This window comes from Pristis pectinata, chromosome 25 (assembly GCF_009764475.1).
Source record: "Pristis pectinata isolate sPriPec2 chromosome 25, sPriPec2.1.pri, whole genome shotgun sequence".
NCBI lineage: Eukaryota > Metazoa > Chordata > Chondrichthyes > Rhinopristiformes > Pristidae > Pristis > Pristis pectinata.
The window spans coordinates 17247211-17253563 of record NC_067429.1 but is presented as its reverse complement, the minus strand read 5'-3'; the positions used below and the strand labels follow the sequence as shown (position 1 = coordinate 17253563).

Genomic DNA, 6353 nt, shown 5'->3' with positions numbered 1-6353 from the left:
CAACACACTTTGAACATTTACGTATTTGATAAAGTGGCTGCTTTTATTTCTTGTAAGCTGCCATCCTCTACTGCTGTTGGCCTTGAGTTCACACCCTCAGTAAAGAAGGCCACTTTCAATACTCAAAGTCAAAGTCAAGTTTATTGTCATGTGCACAAGTACATGTGTACACAGGTGCAATGAAAAAAACTTACTTGAAGCAACATCACAGGTACATGGCATCATATAGGCAGCATTTGCAAGAAAAACATAAATTAAACAAATCATACACAATTTTCACAGGAAAGAACACAACTAGAACAAAAAAAAGTCCATTTTAGTGCAAAGTGATCAAAGTAGTCATGGTGTTGCTAAACTAGTGATTAGGGTTGTGCTGGTTGATTCAAGAACCAAATGGTTGAAGTAGCTGTTCTTGAACCTGGTGGAGTGGGACTTCAAGCTTCTGAACAGACACTAGGTTAGGGAACCTATCCTGACAGCAGGGTGGTAGCATAGTGGTTAAGTTACTAGCCTAATGGCTGGAGTTCTTGACCATTGATTCATGGACAAGAGTTCAAGTTTGACTGTGGCAGCTGGGACATTTTAATTCGTGCGAGTTAAAATATAGTCTGGAAAGACGCAAATGCAAAACTCCAGATGAAAAGGGTCATCAGCATGAATTTACTCTGCACATCTATGATTAACAATTGTCCGCCAGAGCTGCCTGTTTAATTTGCAATTCTTTAGTACCCCTGTGCCCTTCATTGCTCCCTCTAATCTTGCCAAAATAGATAAAATCACTTTGTAGCAGCCTTTCAGATAATGAAATTACAATGGAATTTACAGTTTCTGTTTTAATTTGCAATGCAGTAGTTTATGAAAACAGATAGCTTTCTGTTAATAATATTATAAAGAAATGCTGATAACAGTAGCTATTGTTTAAATTGTTTAAAACCTGTCTAGTCCATTTACATCATACCATCCTGACATAATCTGGGCTACTTGTTACACCAGACCAACCTATGTACTGGACAATTAAGGGGTAATTAGGGATGGACAATAAACTCAAGTATGCCATGAATGGATAAATCACAAAAAAGCACTGTTGCCAATGTGTGGTTGATTAATGCCAGTGGTTACTAATTTCCTAAACTCTTCCTTCTGAATGAACTGCCTCATTGAGGTAAGCTTCCTTTATCACCAGGTGCTATTTGACCCCTGGTTCAAATGGTCACTCTTCACATAAACATGCACTGTTCAGACATGAAGGAAGACCATTCTGATCCCTGCCCTGTCTTTAGCAGATGGCCACAAGCAGCTTCTAGCAGTTATGACTGGATCAGAATCAGTAACAGCAGTAAATTTTCCTGCACCATAAAGGGGTTGCAGGGAGATTGTTTCTGTATATACATAACCATCACCACCAAAGTTAATGCAAGTCCCCCCCATCACCCCTACTCCCCACATACCTCCAACACCCTCCCCACCTTTCAGGACGAGTGGACTGGTATAAAGTATCCCTGCATTTATTAATTAAGGGATATAATACTGAGGTAAATGCTAAACCTTTATGAAACCCTGGACAACACTGGACTCCACTGTAGTATTGGGCTGGATCATACTTATGGCTAGCCAGTAGTTCTATAGGGGATAGCCAGCTGGCTGCAGTGTGCACATCAGTTCATTTGGGATGAAGAAGGTAGGAAACTAGCAGCCATGGTATTAGCGAACAAACGCATTGACAATGGAGCTTTCTTTTAGCTGAATAGACTTTTGAGCTGGTCACTGACTATTGATAATTGCCTTATTTACCAACACAAAGCTGAGCTCCCATTCGATCCCTGGATTCAGCACTAAATTCAGGGGCAGCTACAAATATTCCAGAGCTGAGAAGCAGTGTAATACGCTCAGTGTATTAATCTTCAGCTTTACACCATTCATTTTAGAAAGGGTCACTGACCTTCATTGTAAAGGTAAGCAAAGTCACACTATTTGAATTTGTTATCATATTTTAATTAATATTGATGTTTTAATTAATTTACACCCATTTAAGGTGATTTAAAATAAGTTATTTTGTTTTTTTTTACAATAATTTATGTTTTATTTTATTATTTATACGTATATCTGCTGTTTCTAAATGTCTTGGGTCATTAGAGACATTTAACGACAGTGGAAAAGGCTGTCTGAAGACCATCACTGTTTGCATTGTCTAAGAATCTTCACAGCTCATGGAAAACTCTGCTCTATGGAGCAATCATGGTAGCCAGGCATTGAGGATTTTGGGAGTCACCAGTCTACGAGAGTTTAATGTGACTGCAGGGATTGAAAGGGAGGCAAACACGAGACAAGGGCCTGGTCAGGGGAAACCTGCCCACTGTGCCCATTTCTGGGCATTACACTATAAGAAGTCAAAGCCCCAGAGAAGGGGTTTGATAGAAAAGTATAAGGAGCAAGGGTTTTAGTTGAGTCAGAAATTGGTAAGGGGAGATAGTGGTCTTGGGGCGAGAGTGAGGATCACACGGGGCAGGTGTGTAAAGCATGAAGAAAAAGACAAGTAAGTAAGTTCCTCACGAAGATCCCACTTAAATCATGGCAAAGCAGCTCTCAACTACTACTTCTATGTAAATGGCCTCACTATGACACGGTCATGCACATATGAATGAAAATTTTTTATTCATTCATTTTTTGATTTGTGGAGATCACTGAAAAGATCAGCATTTATTGCCCAGACCTAAGTAGCCTTGACAAGGTAGTAGTTAAGGTATTCCCAGGATGCTAATGGGTAGGGAGTTCAGGATTTAGATCCAGTGACAATGAAGGACTGGCAATTTATGGCGTATGGCTTGCAAGGATTTGGTGTTCTCATGCTTCTGCTGCCCTTGTCCTTCTTGGGGCTCGAGATAGTGAGCTTTGGAGGCACTGTTGTAAATGGAGTCCAGCCATGTAGTGCATATAGTTGGATAACTAACTTCATGTGCAGATTCCTCTGTGCATTAGTGCTTCAGATGCACAAAAAAGGAATATCACATACTCCATGCAACTAACTTTTCACCTAGTGCACAAAAACATGGAGACACATGATCCAATTTCGAAACAGAAACAGTTGACTCTGCTTCTTTCTCCACAGATTTATTTCATTCTTGTAGGACTCTCAGCTGATGAGCTGTCGTCCCATGAGCACCATCTGAGGTAACTTTCTTCTTAAAGTTGAATTGTTTTAATTATTAACTGAATAGTTGATTTAAGTGTAATCCAGAAAAATATGTAAATGCAAAACTCCAGACGTAACAGGCAGTCAGCGTAAATTTATTCTACATGTATATGATCAACAATTGTCTGCAATTTTCAGTTTGCAGTTCTTCAGTATCTCTCTGGCTGGCTGTGCTCACTCTGATCTGGCCAAAGTAAATAAAATGCCTTTATAGTAGCTTCTTAGATGATAAGATTACTATGGAATTTATCATTTCTGCTTTAAGTTGCAGTAGTTTGTGAGAAAGGATTTCTTTTAATGATACTTAAAGAAATGTTAATACTTCTGAAAATTAAACACCAGTTGCTTCAAGTCTTCTGCTGACTAATGAGCTGCCTGAAGTCTTCAGTACATCCTTGGACTGGAGGGACTGCCAAAGAAGAAGATGTTACTTTGGAGTGGAAGCTCCTGGCCTTTACATTTTATTTTGAATATCCACAAACTTGCTGCCTGGATGTCAAAAACAAACTTTCAGTTGTGACTGTATCAATAAAATCAATTAGTGTTAATTAATGTTAATGTAAATTCATATTTGAATGGAAGTGACAGAGGTAACTGAAATGCATTTGTTTTGTATGTGTTAAAACAATTTAATCCCGTTTAGATGCAATAAATTACAAAAGTGGCTGTAAACACATAAGTGCAATGAACCTTTCTGTAGCAAATAGCTTTGAAACTATCTCCATATGTTCTTTGGAAAAATGGTAGGTTTCAAAACTAAGGGATTATTTTGTTATTTAAATTAATATTATAGCATTAGTTCTGTGATGTTGTCTTAAATTGTGAATAAGTTTTCCATTTAAATTGTGAATAAGTTATCCATTGCTAAATATTAGGCAGATTATCCTGAATCTGGCCTGCCGCCCACACTTGATGTCTGTGGTGCCTATTCATTCGCAGTAACCTGTTAAGGAGAACCGGCCGACCTGATCATCCACACACCTAAGAGGTGTTCCACAAGAGGGGTCCGTACTGTAAGCAGGCCTCAGATCTCAGATCCAAAGACCCCATCCCCAGAACATCTCCGAAAGGTCTGGATGGTCTTTGTCTGCTCACTGTTGTCGAAGGCCTTTAGAACCATTTTTAAATGTCTCTGATAGTCGAGGACATTTGAAAATTGTTCCAGAAAATTGAAATAATTGGAAAATAAAAATTCTAATAAAAAATGTTAAATAGTTTAAATGATAGTGAATGAGCAATGTCCCAGTTACCAGCCAGCCTGACATAAAACCAAGGGGCCAAGTGTGAATTTCATCTAGCTCACCTCATCAGCACATCAGAATGAAGCTCGCCAAACAGGAGACACAGCAACTATCGGAAAAACTCAAGGGATCAAGCAGCATCTGTAGAGGGAGAAAGACATGTTTCAGGTCAACGACCCGTTTATCAGAACTGGCAAAAGTTAGCAATAAAACAAATTTTAAACTCCCATGAAAGCAGAGAGGGGCATAGAGAACCATAGGAAGGAGACCAGGAGGGACTGAATGGGACAAATGATGGTGGAGCCAGTTGACTGAGGGTGAGAAAGACAGGAAAATATAAAAAGCTTCATCTGGGGAGCGCGTACGTAGGAGGCATCAAATAAAATCTGAGGTGCCAATGTCCAGGAGCAGAGGATCAGATGCTAAGGCTCAGTGCTGAGCCAAGCAGCAAAGTTGACGTGGGAGAATGAGATGTTAAAAGAGAACCATCAGCTAAAGGCAAGATCAATTCAAGCTGCCAGCTTAATACACTGAGTGGGGACCAACACTAAATTTGGAATTAAATTATTATACGTCAAAGAGTTCCTATCCCGTATATTACAGGTCCTCCCCAGCTTACGAACACCTGACTTATATACAGCCCATACATGTGAATAAGCATTTGGGAGACCAGCGGGAGGGATTTGCCAGCTGCTATGGGGCTGCAGGCATCTTCTGTTGTGTGGGTACACAGTTCAAATCCAGATTTCCGATTTGCAAAATGCTTGGGTTACGAAAGGTTCACAGGAACGGAACCCTGTTGTAACCTGGGGATGACCTGTACTTAGAACTCATTTGATCAGGTTTATAGAGTGGTGCTGCCTCAGTTTTCCAGGAACTTGAAGATACCATGGACAGTAGTAACCTCTATTTACAATTCATAAGTTGAAATAATTCCAGTTTTGTGAAACAAGATATCTGCTATTCAGTGTGACAATCCACACTTTCTCTCAGTAATGGCTCAAAAACCCGGGACCTAACTGCTTTGGAATGATTCATTTCTTTACGAAAAATATAACCAATTTCTACTCATATTCTTCTTTGAAATGATACTCATTTCATGTGCTCTTTAAGATGCATCTATTTAATTAAGGCAGCCTCCATGCTCTATCTTGATGTGTGCACAGAAGTGCCAATAACAATTTCAGCCCCCAGCTTTCTATTGCAACTTGAAAATATCCCAGAAATTTGGGCAGCCCTGCATTCATGCTCTTTGATCATCTAATGAATCTTTTAAATGAAGGAGTTTCCATTGTGTCTGTTCTGTGATCAATATTTATGCAAATACTTTAAACAATCTAAATCAAAATTAATGAGCAAGTCTCATGGGTACCAGTAACCTCGATAAAGGAGCATCACCATCTGCTTTGGTTGAGAGGAAATGACATCTAAATATTTAAATAGGAAGGAAAATGATAGGAGAAGAGGATTTTTCAACATCACTGAGGGTGTCATGTGACCTTTCCAAAAGCCACTGCTTTATACTCGCCTGAAATTGGAAGATTCTACAAAAGGCGTTGCAATAGATACATTAGCAAGGTTACAACAACTAATGTGAGAGCAGCAGTTTTGCAATATACATTGTGGAATAAACATCCAACACAGGAGGAAAGTTTTTGAGGTTTATTACTCTTCACCTGTTTTTCCTCTGGGGTAGAACTGCAGCATCCCAGAGAGAAAGCACACAAAGCTGAGGCAGACATGTCTCCACTAGGTGACCATGACTTCTCACCTTCTTCTATCCAAACCCCGATATCTTTCAATGGCAGTTTGATTGCATCTGGTTGGATGACAGAGCAAGTTCATCTCAAATCGAGAAGGGACACTAGCAATGAGTTGGACATATGCACCTGAACACTATGGCGGAGGCAATCAGTTTCAAG

At 39.6% G+C, this 6353-nt stretch overlaps 1 long non-coding RNA gene across 1 annotated transcript in view; it reads right to left on the bottom strand.

Annotated features, from left to right (window-relative positions):
* Positions 1–3544: 3544 nt before the first annotated feature.
* Positions 3545–6353, bottom strand: part of LOC127583064 (uncharacterized) — a 49124-nt gene continuing 46315 nt past the window's right edge. The window contains exons 3-4 of the long non-coding RNA XR_007958202.1: positions 4494–4572; positions 3545–3679 (exon numbers count right to left, since the gene is read on the bottom strand). This is a non-coding gene — a long non-coding RNA (uncharacterized LOC127583064). The remainder of the gene's footprint in view (positions 3680–4493; positions 4573–6353) is intronic.